The sequence below is a fragment of the Leptodactylus fuscus genome, chromosome 5, assembly GCF_031893055.1.
Source record: "Leptodactylus fuscus isolate aLepFus1 chromosome 5, aLepFus1.hap2, whole genome shotgun sequence".
NCBI classification, from domain to species: Eukaryota; Metazoa; Chordata; class Amphibia; order Anura; family Leptodactylidae; genus Leptodactylus; species Leptodactylus fuscus.
Genome location: NC_134269.1, coordinates 86,401,905 through 86,415,327, shown reverse-complemented (window position 1 = coordinate 86,415,327; position 13,423 = coordinate 86,401,905). Strand labels below are relative to the sequence as shown.

The following is a 13,423-nucleotide window of genomic DNA, read 5'->3' as shown; positions in this document are numbered from 1 at the left end:
CGTTGTATTTTCCTCAGAATTTACAACTCAATTATGATAGCACTGCCAGCTATGTCCAGAGCCTGTGTCAAAGATTGAAAGTAACATATAAACAGGTGTTTTCTTCTATTCCAGACTCTTTTGATTTTCCAGAAACACATAGCTTGCAGCCCAGTGATTGGGTGGTCGTGAAAAGACATACCAGGAAGTCTCTTGAACCCAGATATGACGGTCCCTCCAAGTGCTGCTGATAACTGTCACTTCAGTCAAATTGGAGGGAAAATCTACCTGGATACACGCTTCCCATTGTAAAAAGGTTCCTGAACCACGGCAGGAATGAAGAGATGGACATTACTTGCCTCATGCTTTCTCAAGTTAATTTTGATGTGTTTTAATCGATGTTCTGATAAAGCTAGACATAAATGGTAGACATTATAGGAATATCAGATGGGGAATCCAATGGGCGTGGCATCTACATTGTAGGTGAATGTACTCATCTGATAGGAGAATAATATCTAAAAATGGGGGAATTGTAAGGGTTAAAATAAACTTGCTCTTTTATTAAGAGACAAAGTCAGTTGGACAGCAAAACCACAAGTCTCAGACTGCACGTTAGCAGTTAGACTCATTCTGCTGATCTATAGATAACTGCACGCCAGTGGTTAGACATAGTCTGTTATCATTCTAAAAAACTGTAGATACGGGAAGTTGTGGTGTAAGTGACCATTGATGCTCAGTGCCGTGGTATATGTAACATTTTGTGCTTATTTAGGATGTTCTGCTAACTGTCACATAAGTTGGCAGATGTTCAGTTGAAGATATATATATATATGTATGTGACAATATATGCTACGTGCTACCGGATCCATGAGACCATATTTAGATGTCGGGTCATGTGACCTGTATGCATTTGTGCTTCCTTTATAAACCTGTGCTGCTGAACAATAAAGTGTGGCACTTGAATAACTGACAGCTGGGTCTGTTCTGTGTGTCACCCGAGCGCTCGTAACTTCCTCTTTTTGCAATGAGAACTACGACAAACATAACCCAGGGGGGTCTTAAGCCCCCCCAACAGTGTGATATACAGTTATGATCATGTGATGATCACACAGATGCCCAGCTCATTCCCAAGTAGATGTCTGGATACTGTTTTATGACTATAATGAGCTGTGCACCTGTGTGTCCATCACATGACCATGGACTGGATATCACATGACCATGGACTGGATATCACATGACCATGGACTGGATATCACATGACCATGGACTGAGTTTTATCCACTAGTGGTAAGCAGAGTGAGTGACAGTATGCAGAGATCTAGAAAACTGTGAGGAATTGATACAGAAAGTATATTGGAAAATTGAATAACTTTTTTTTGTACAAACAATGACATCCATCTCTCAACTCTTTTTTTTTTTTTTTTACATTCAGTATAACAGATACTAGGTCTTTAATCACTTCCGGACCACCCATAGACTATATACATCCGGATAGTGGAGTGGCTTCCTTTTTCTGAAAAGTACTAGTACAGCCCAATCAAGATCTGCTCCCTCAGAGTGCCATTTGATTTTCAGTTTATCATAGTCAGAGTATGTGATCCTGTACTGTGCAGCACATGACTACATAACAGAAATTATTCACGAACTGCATATACTCCTTCTGTGGTTGTGGGAATACACTTTTAATCATCATAGAGGGTGAGTACACTCTACTGTATGTGCCACAATGGAAAGCCACTCTAGAAGATCTTGCCCATCCACAATGGGCATACATTACATTCGATAGCTATTAATGATTATTTCTGCAAGAATTGATTATGCAAAGATGGACTCCACAGGAGATAACAGCTAACCAGAAGTTATAGAAGCTTGGCCCATAAACGTTAGCTGACCAAAAAGTTAGCACATATTTAATAAGTTATTTTTCCTTAAACAATCTTATTGTGGTTTAGGCTTTGGGGTATTATAGTTAGTTTGGGGGAACATTATGGTGGTGTGGGGAATCGCTCAGGTAGATACTTGTAGCAGTGCAGGAAACAGGGACACAGACACTGGATTGCACACAAGTTCAGGCTTTATTCACATGTAACACATACACTGCTTTTGCAAAGCCACAGGATAAATAAAACAAAACCTTTCTCGGCTGAGAAGCTAACTTAAACTTAAGGAAACTTTTCCCTGACTATACAGGAGACTGGCTACCAGTCTCCCACCTTGGCAATAACAATGGGTGGCACAGTATCTGCTTTGGAAGTCTGGTCTGGACAGGTCAACTCTGTCAGCATGGTGCCACCCTACTAGTCTTCACACTCAGACTGTTATTAGGGCCTGATTAGTCAGCTGACCTCCCTGGTGTGAATCTTTACCATACACCCTTTAGGTGCCTGGCTGGAATGTACCTGTCTTCCCAGACTACACCCTTCACTCTCTCACAGTGGACACAAGGGGACTGGGGATAACTTAATGACTTCCTTTACAAATTCTGATAGAAGCAATTTGGGGGACAAAATGTTCAATACTGGTGTAAATATTAGTTAGCTTTTGTGGACATATTAATACTTTATGAGGGCACACTATGGCAAACTCTGTGCAGTGAGCATACTTTGTCTAAGGCCTCATGCACATGATGGGGTAGGGGCCTGGCAAAAAAATGTTTTTAATGGAAAGCACTCATAATTCATAATTTAATTAATTCTTATGGGGATTTCTGTCCCATTCCAAACTGATATTACAGAGGAAGATGAGGGCTGCTCTATAATTATTGGATTGGAACTGAGCATTGGAAGCCTTGTTTGAATCGCCCACTTGGTTGTGTGCATCTAGTCTTACACTATAAGGGGAGATGTACTATAGCATATTCTTCTGCTGTGGATATCAATCAAGGATAGGAATAGGATCTGGACCTGGACCCAGTGCAGGTGGTGGGTGACAGAAGGGTGCTGTCTGTGGTGAGTTCCATGATGGAGAGTAACTCCCATGTATGAGACAAATACAGCACTGGGCAGTACTGTCAGTGACCAAGAAGTAGCGCTATTGGAAGTCTTTCCTGCCCGCTACAGTTAGGCTGTACAACCAACACCGAGCTATGTGGAGATCATTCCATACAGAGAACCGAAAGATCTAATTTGTGATATACTTTCTACTACCTTTATTACCTTTTTCTTTTTTATCTGTACCTAGTGTCTCTGCAATGCCTCTACCTTGGAGCTTTTGTATTTATATATTGCATTATCCATGGTACTGTAACACACTGAATTTCCCCATGGAGGGACTATTAGATGATTATATTATTTTATCTTATCTGCCTGTTTTAAACCCATTGTAAAATGCAAATAAGCTCCTGATAGCACATGGTAATTTGGGCCTTAATACATATTTTGCAATGCGGGCCCCATTTAACATATGCTATCAATAATTCTGATATTTTCTTACAGTGGGGCAAGAATTATTCTAATTATTGCTCCCACAGTTAATTTCTTCAATCCAAGCTAGTTGCCTATTGCAGATTCAGTCTTCCCAGCCTGGTGCAGGGCTACAATTTTGTTTCTGGTGTCCTTTGACAGCTCTTTGGTCTTCACCATAGTGGAGTTTGGAGTCTGACTGTTTGAGGGTGTGCACAGGTGTCTTTTTATACTGATAACAAGTTTAAACAGGTGCCATTACTACAGATAATGAGTGGAGGAAAGAGGAGACTCTTAAAGAAGAAGTTACAGGTCTGTGAGAGCCAGAAATCTTGATTGTTTGTAGGTGACCAAATACTTATTTTCCACCATAATTTGCAAATAAATTCTTACAAAATCAGACAATGTGATTTTCTGGATTTGTTTTCTCATTTTGTCTCTCATAGTTGAGGTCTACCTATGATGTAAATTACAGACGCCTCTCATCTTTTTAAGTGGTGGAACTTGCACTATTGGTGACTGACTAAATATTTTTTTGCCCCACTGTATGTTGTAGACAGGACTTTGGGTTCTATGAGGCTCCAGGGTCCAGTAGTGATTGCTACCTCTGCACCCCTTATAGTGACATCCTTATTCTCATCATTATCATTAACCCTGCCACAATCCTCTTCTATACAAAGAGAATTTCTTGGTCCTGAATATTAAAATGTGTATTTCTCATATAAAACTTTCCATCAAATTCACAATTTTAATAATTTAATAAGTCCTTTTCAGGCCTCTGCCTAATGCTGTCAAGACATTTAATGGGTTGAGGGGACAAATGTAAAGACATTTAATAAAGATTATAACAGAAAGTGAACACGGTTATTTCTGGTGATAAGCCTGCTTGAAAGAATTAACCCTTTGAACTTGGACATTACTTTTAGGGTAATTCTGCTGTCAAGAACAAGAATCTCAATTGTGACCATTAATACGGATGAAGGAAGGCTTGCAATACTGCTGTACAGAGGTTCGCTTGTTCTCAACAAACATGTGAACATTTTATTCTCAGTGCATTAAGTTACTGTAAACTAAGTCATTTAACCTCTTAAGGATGTGGATGTATTTTCTGCATCTGGTCCCCCACATTGTTTTCTTGTACGCTTTAATACCTGCCTGAGAGGTCTATACGTACAAGCTATAATGCATTACAACATATAAAATATATAAAATAAATATTCAATACATGATAATAAAAACAATTAAAATAATATAATAAAAGGTAATGAAAGGAATAAACAAAACTCTTCTATCTAGATCAAACAGATCAAACAAATCATACATTTAAATACATATATTTCTTATTTTTGTTTATCGACACAGCATGCACTATAGATTTAACATGTTATGTACAGAGTTCAGAGAACAGCTTGAAAGCAACAAAAAAAGCAGTGGTGGAATTTGATTTCTTCTTAGTATTCTACTTAAAAAAACCCTAATGTTCCACAATTGCTATTGTCTCAGTTGTTATTAGTACCATACAATTATACTAATACAGTGTTGTCCAAAAGTATTGGCACCCCTGCAATTCTGTCAGATAATACTCGTTTTATCCAGAAAATGATTGCAAGCACAAACTCTTTGGTATTAATATCTTCATTTATTTTGCTTGCAATGAAAAAAACACAAAAGAGAATGAAAAAAAAGTCAAATCATTGATCATTTTGCACAAAACTCCAAAAATGGACCGGACAAAAGTATTGGCCCCCTCAGCCTAATACTTGGTAGCACAACCTTTAGACAAAATAACTGTGAACAACCGCTTCCAGTAACCATCAATGAGTTTCTTACAATGCTCTGCTGGAATTTTAGACCATTCTTCTTTGGCAAACTGCTCCAGGTCCCTGAGATGTGAAGGGGGCCTTCTCCAAACTGCCATTTTGAGATCTCTCCACAGGTGTTCTATGGGATTCAGGTCTGGACTCATTGCTGGCCACCTTAGAAGTCTCCAGTGCTTTCTCTCAAACCATTTTCTAGTGCTTTTTGAAGTGTGTTTTGGGTCATTGTCCTGCTATAATACCCATGACCTCTGAGGGAGACCCAGCTTTCTCACACTGGGCCCTACATTATGCTGCAAAATTTGTTGGCTGTCTTCAGACTTCATAATGCCATGCACATGGTCAAGCAGTGCAGTGCCAGAGGCAGCAAAGCAACCCCAAAACATCAGGGAACCTCCGCCATGTTTGACTGTAGGGACCGTGTTCTTTTCTTTGAAGGCCTCTTTTTTTTTCCCTGTAAACTCTATGTTGATGCCTTTTCCCCAAAAAGCTCTACTTTTGTCTCATCTGACCAGAGAACATTCTTCCAAAACGTTTTTGGCTTTCTCAGGTAAGTTTTGGCAAACTCCAGCCTGGCTTTTTTATGTCTCTGGGTAAGAAGTGGGGTCTTCCTGGGTATCCTACCATACAGTCCCTTTTCATTCAGACGCTGACCGATAGTACGAGTTGACACTGTTGTACCCTCGGACTGCAGGGCAGCTTGAACTTGTTTGGATGTTAGTCGAGGTTGTTTATCCACCATCCGCACAATCTTGCGTTGAAATCTCTCGTCAATTTTTCTTTTCCATCCACATCTAGGGAGGTTAGCCACAGTGCCATTTGCTTTAAACTTCTTGATGACACTGCGCACGTTAGACACAGGAACATTCAGGTCTTTGGAGATGGACTTGTAGCCTTGAGATTGCTCATACTTCCTCACAATTTTGCTTCTCAAGTCCTCAGACAGTTCTTTGATCTTCTTTCTTTTCTCCATGCTCAATGTGGTACACACAAGGACACAGGACAGAGGTTGAGTCAACTTTAATCCATTTCAACTGGCTGCAAGTGTGATTTAGTTATTGCCACCACCTGTTAGGTGCCTCAGGTAAGTAACAGGTGCGGTTAATTACACAAATTAGAGAAGCATCACATGATTTTTCAAACAGTGCCAATACTTTTGTCCACCCCCTTTTTTATGTTTGGTGTGGAATTATATCCAATTTGGCTTTTGACAATTCTTTTTGTGGTTTTCCATTGAAGACGAATTAAATGAAGATAATAATACCAAAGAATTTGTGATTGCAATCATTTTCTGGAAGAAAATTATTATCTGACAGAATTGCAGGGGTGCCAATACTTTTGGCCAACACTGTATACCAGTTACACCAGAGTCAAGCAACACCTCACCCATCAAAACAAAATAGTTACGGCTCTTACAAAGAGGCTTCCACCTCCCCTAAGTATATAAAACTGTCACCATCGGGTTACAGGGCACATTACAGTGATAAATAACAAACCTTTGTTATGTGTGTCATTTATGTAAATGAGGCATTTGGTGCACTGGGGGAGGGCTTTGAACCCTGGGAACACTGCTCTAACTGCTCGAGTAGGAAGGATGATGTCATAGCAGTAGTAACATCAACATCCAAGTAACATACATAACAAAATTATATTGATTATCACTGTAATGTGCTCTTTAACAAAGTGGTGACCATTAAATATGCTTAGAGAGGTGCTAGACTCTATGAAACAAAAAATACTGCATCCTGAAAGCCAAAACTAGCCATGCCTGTACAGCTTTAGACTAAAGCCCAACATTGCTGAAAAGTTGTTTTCTTGTTGCAGATTTTGCTGTGTTTTTTTTTCAGGAGTGGATTGAGCAGAAGGCAGAAGTATCAGAACTTCCTTCATATTTCCTATTGCTTTTGTAACCACCCCTGTCTTTGGCTCAAAAAATGCAGCAAAATCTGCAACAGAAAAAGCTGTTTTTGCCGCAAGGTTTGCCTTAAATATTCACATAATCACTAGACTCAGGTATTGACTCCGGCCTTGATCAAACATTGATACTTTATCAAAAATGTTAATCCTGCAAAGTAAAGCTAAAGCCACATGTAGAAAAAGGTAGCTAGAAAATGCTGTGGAAAAAATGCAGAAGAAAAACTTTTCAGCTGCATTTTTTATTTTCTACCCCATAAGAGAGAGAATGCAGCTTCCGCAATGTGTGGCCTCGGCATAAAGACAAATCATTACTAAAGCTTTTTTAAATACTGTTGTATTGGCAGTTATTGACATAACATCAATCAACAATTCTGCTGCCTAGAATATTAACTTTTAATTCAGGGGTAGGCAACCTTTAGCGCTCTAGCTGTTGCAAAACTACAACTCCCAGCATGCATACTGGCTCTGTTCTTCTTGGAACTTCCATGGAGATGAATGAAGCATGTTGGGAGTTGTAGTTTCACAGCAGCTGGCGTGCCGAAGGTGCAAATGAGCTGTATGGTACACACAGGTAGTGAAAGCCCCTTGCTTCTATTTTCACCTATGGTTACAACCAGTTCTTCTTGTAACATAAAGATTGACATTTCCTGAATGTGCAGCAAACACAGGAGTTTGTATGTTTGTGTGGTTTTCCTACGCAAGTTTCTTCCCACACTCCAAAATAAATTACTGATTGGGAACTTAGATTGTGAGTCCTATATTGGACATTGACTGTAAAGCTCTTTGGTATCTTTATATACAAAAAAGAGAAATATATAAAATAAATAGAGCCAACATCGATGTCGGCATCTCTTTACGGACATTGTTATTGATCACTGTCCCTAGTAGTGCTCTCAGTCTGAACAGATGAGAACAGCTGCTCCAGTAAACACGTCCATAGGCTAAAGTGTTCATTTTTATATAAATTAAAAGTTGATATGTATGGTTGAAGCCCCATGTTGCGGAAACGCAGCTTTCTTTTTTCTTTTTTCTTTTTTTTGCTGCAGGTTTTGCTGTGGTTTTTTGAGCCAAAGCCAGGAGTGGATTGAGCAGAAGGGAGAAGAATAAGAACTTCCGATATACTTTCCATACCTTTTGTAGCCATTCTTGACTTTGCTTAAAAAAACAACTCAGCAAAATCTGCAACAAAAGAGCTACATTTCCACAACGTGGAGCCTCATCCTTAAGGTGTGTACTCCCTATGCCACTAAATGTCCCAACAGCAGCATTTAAGTGGTTTATAAGTGGCAAAGGTAAAATTCTTTTTAAGTCTATGGCTGGATTCACGTCTGTGTGAGAATCTACCACAGATTCCACTTAAGATTGGCCAAGAGAAATATCCTGCAAGGAGGACTTTTTTCCTTTTTTTCTCTACCGATTTCAGTAGAAAACTGGTAGCAACTGGAAGAAAACCCAGTGGACCCCATTACAATCTATGGGGTCCGCTGGTTTCAGTGAATAACCGTTTTTTTAGCAGACAGGGTCTCTGTCATTCTGGTCCCCTTGCAGACCTGAATGACAGAGATCCAAACGCTAGTGTTAACCTAGCGTAACATAGGATACATCATTTACATTGTACTTATAGATGTATAGCATTCCCTGCATATTTTTTATGTTGTCACTATTACTTTGAAAGAGCACATACTACTACAGTGCATTTTACTGCCCGCAATGTGAAGAGACATATGAAAATCACGAGATAACGGTAATGCAAGCCAGACTGAGTGCAATGACACTGTAGTAATTCTTTTCCCGAAATAATATTGGCTCCCCAGGCCATTTTCTATAATCTAGAAGCATGTAACACATTAATCATATCAGCACTGTCTGCTTGCTTCAGAGTCTTACTATTCATTCCTAGCTGGATACTAAATACGACATATGTTTTGTTCATTTTTGTGGCTGCTTAGAGAAATGTTACCACTGCTTACACTAAGACGCGTGCAAAAAGACGTGCGTTAAAAAAAAGCCATTGAACTCAATGGCTAACTACATTTTACATGTGTATTTTTACACGTGTAATATGGACAGAATACACGGAGCGTAACTTCATGTGAAGGCACCCTAAAATGTGCCCTGCTTACCCTGTCACCAGAACCGAGCATACCAACCCAGACTAGCAGATAGGTTGATATAGGTGACCCTCCATTGCCAAGATTGCATGGGTTTTATCATTATATCAATGATCACCTTGAAGCAACAAAAATGTTGCCATTGCTCCAAAGAAGAAAACAGTAACACTGTGGTTATTCAAACCACAACTCAGTGACGGTTCTGGCATCCAATCTGTGATATGTGTATGTATGTATGTATATGTAAAATGTAAACAAAGTTTGGCTAAAGTAATTGGCTGATTTACTAATTATCTCCTACATATTAGTAATAGATCAACGTGTAGATTTGTTATTATGATAAGCTTTAGTGTAGATTTTTATAAATCACGTGACATTTAGTCTTTGTATTCAATATTTGTTTATTTTTTTGACTTTGTACATTCTGCGGAACTGTTGTTGCAACACTGTAATTTCCCTTTTTTAGGGTTTATATAGTTATATTTTTAGCACATTCATGCTTTACAAGTAGTCTTGGGCAAACCTTACAAGAACTGTCTCACAAATATTCGTGAGATTTTCCTGATAATTTCTTTTTCATACCTAAGTCTGAACTGGAACAGCTCTGGGGGTCTGTTCAAATCCCAGTGTATAATAAGTGGAGGCCCAGAGGAGGCGAGTAAATGTAACAATGTATTGTCATACTGTAAAGTGTATTGTCATACTGTAAAATGTGTTGTCATACTGTACATAAAAATGTACCATACAGTTGTAAAACCACACTTTTCTGTCTGTAATCAAGTACTGCATCAGCCAAGGAAACACATTTTCAACTTTCTGCAGAACAGCGCAAGTAGAATTATTATTCAGTATATGAATGGAGTAGAATTCAGTAGTACAGAAATGACAATAAGACAGCGACACTTAACTGAACACATGCATATGACCACCAGAAATGGAATTCACACCTGATTTGCCAAAGTCCATATGCTACAACAGGCAAACACTTCTTGTTGGATTCCTTAACCTGATCTTCAAACCCTCCCATAAAGGCACTCATTGAGGAATGTTTCATTCAGCTCCCATTGCTGATATGGTGAAATTGAAGAGCTTTGCACTCCAAATCATCTAACAGTGGGGAATGGAACACTGCTGGCGATAGTGTGCTCTGCACCTGCACTGGACCAACTGAACCTATTCTGGAACAGATCAAACATGAGGCCATTGCCTCCTTCTCAAACTTACCCAGCAACTTACCCTCAGCTGCTGACTGTTGTCCAGCCGGAAACGGCCTATTAAGAAAGAAAAAGACTGCAGGGCTAGCGGCTGTTGCCGGGCCCCTAATGTCCCGGGCCCTGTGGCAGCCGCTACCCCTGCTACCCTGGTAGTTACGCCACTGCTGCTGTCATATCCTTCTGAATAAAGCCAAATCCTTTCATCAGTCAAAACCATGCTATGACTTTTCAAATCCTATTTTTTTTTATTTCATATCCATGAGCCATTCGCTGCATTTGTCTTGGGCCATCTCCAATCTAACAGTGCTCTCCTACAACAAACTTTATACTTTTTCGCTGACCATTCTCTGGCTATGTTCACACGACCGAGGTGTCTTGCACCCGAAGGGCACCTATTTTCACAGATCCCCCATATATTTCAGTGCATGGAGGAATCCTTGAAAACGGAAAAAAATAGAGCATGACCTATAGTTTGACGGTTCATTATAACGGACTGTCAAAATAACATTCATGTGAATAGCCCCCATTCACTTGCATTGAATTTAATGCTGCCATGCGACTTCTGTTCAAAAAAAGACATCACATGGCTATGACGCCAGGACTCCCTCTCTCAGCATATTGTTCAGACCAATTATTCTGGCCAACATAAGGACTGAGTTTCACGAGTGAACAGTTTTATGAGTTCAGTATTCACATGACCATGACCATGATATGACTACATTCACATGACCATGGTGTAAAATGTCACTGTTGTATGCCTAAGGCATTAGGTCTAAGTTGTGGGCACTCCTATTTACAGAGCAACTGTGCTCAGTGTTAGAAGACCACAGCAATGCAAGGATGCCACACAGAAGGTGTTCACCAAGAAATTCATCCATGGCTTATTCATGAAAGGTTTTGCTGTTCCCCAGAACACCTATAGAAGCAACAGCAAGTCAAAGTATAGACACCATAAAACATGTGTCATCTACAGTGGGGCAAAAAAGTATTTAGTCAGTCACCAATAGTGCAAGTTCCACCACTTAAAAAGATGAGAGGCGTCTGTAATTTACATCATAGGGAGACCTCAACTATCAGAGACAAAATGAGAAAACAAATCCAGAAAATCACATTGTCTGATTTTGTAAGAATTTATTTGCAAGTTATGGTGGAAAATAAGTATTTGGTCACCTACAAACAATCAAGATTTCTGGCTCTCACAGACCTGTAACTTCTTCTTTAAGAGTCTCCTCTTTCCTCCACTCATTACCTGTAGTAATGGCACCTGTTTAAACTTGTTATCAGTATAAAAAGACACCTGTGCACACCCTCAAACAGTCAGACTCCAAACTCCACTATGGTGAAGACCAAAGAGCTGTGAAAGGACACCAGAAAAAAAATTGTAGCCCTGCACCAGGCTGGGAAGACTGAATCTGCAATAGGCAACCAGCTTGGATTGAAGAAATCAACTGTGGGAGCAATAATTAGAAAATGGAAGACATACAAGCCCACTGATAATCTCCCTCGATCTGGGGCTCCACGCAAAATCTCACCCCGTGGGGTCAAAATGATCACAAGAACGGTGAGCAAAAATCCCAGAACCACGCGGGGGGACCTAGTGAATGAACTGCAGAGAGCTGGGACCAATGTAACAAAGCCTACCATCAGTAACACACTACGCCGCCAGGGACTCAGATCCTGCAGTGCCAGACGTGTCCCACTGCTTAAGCCAGTACATGTCCGGGCCCATATGAAGTTTGCTAGAGAGCATTTGGATGATCCAGAAGAGTATTGGGAGAATGTCCTATGGTCTGATGAAACCAAACTGGAACTGTTTGGTAGAAACACAACTTTTCGTGTTTGGAGGAAAAAGAATACTGAGTTACATCCATCAAACACCATACCTACTGTAAAGCATGGGGGTGGAAACATCATGCTTTGGGGCTGTTTCTCTGCAAAGGGGCCAGGACGACTGATCCGGGTACATGAAAGAATGAATGGGGCCATGTATCGTGAGATTTTGAGTGCAAACCTCCTTCCATCAGCAAGGGCATTGAAGATGAAACGTGGCTGGGTCTTTCAACATGACAATGATCCAAAGCACACCGCCAGGGCAACGAAGGAGTGGCTTTGTAAGAAGCATTTCAAGGTCCTGGAGTGGCCTAGCCAGTCTCCAGATCTCAACCCTATAGAAAACCTTTGGAGGGAGTTGAAAGTCCGTGTTGCCAAGCAACAGCCCCAAAACATCACTGCTCTAGAGGAGATCTGCATGGAGGAATGGGCCAACATACCAACAACAGTGTGTGCCAACCTTGTGAAGACTTACAGAAAATGTTTGACCTCTGTCATTGCCAACAAAGGATATATAACAAAGTATTGAGATGAAATTTTGTTACTAACCAAATACTTATTTTCCACCATAATTTGCAAATAAATTCTTACAAAATCTGACAATGTGATTTTCTGGATTTGTTTTCTCATTTTGTCTCTGATAGTTGAGGTCTACCTATGATGTAAATTACAGACGCCTCTCATCTTTTTAAGTGGTGGAACTTGCACTATTGGTGACTGACTAAATACTTTTTTGCCCCACTGTACAGTTAATGCCCATCATGAGTAGGGAGGTTCCTGTTAGAGGCCATTCAAGTCACTCACCCCTAAGGTAGGGCCAGCTTCCTGCCTTCGCCATTTATATTAACAAGCTAATAGACTAGTCCTGATGGAAACAAATTATTTTGTGTTTTATGACACTGATCACTTCGGCCACACTTATCACATGACCCTGCACTGTGACCAAGAACTGAAGTAATTGGCTTCCTGTCAGTAACGTCCTCTGAATTCCACATTAATATTGGCTTTGTTCAGATTTATTCATGAGAAAGACTCAAAGGAAATGTAGAGCCGATGTCTTAGAGTCCACACCATGCGTCAATTTTCACGCAGATATCGCACAGATGTTTTTTGTGGTGTGTGTATTAGACTTTGTTGGTAATCCAATTCTATGT

General features: G+C 40.0%; 1 protein-coding gene across 7 annotated transcripts in view; it reads right to left on the bottom strand.

The window, feature by feature from the left end:
* Positions 1–13,423, bottom strand: part of TRPM1 (transient receptor potential cation channel subfamily M member 1) — a 161,201-nt gene that overhangs the window by 66,822 nt on the left and 80,956 nt on the right. The gene's annotated exons all lie outside the window — the stretch shown is intronic.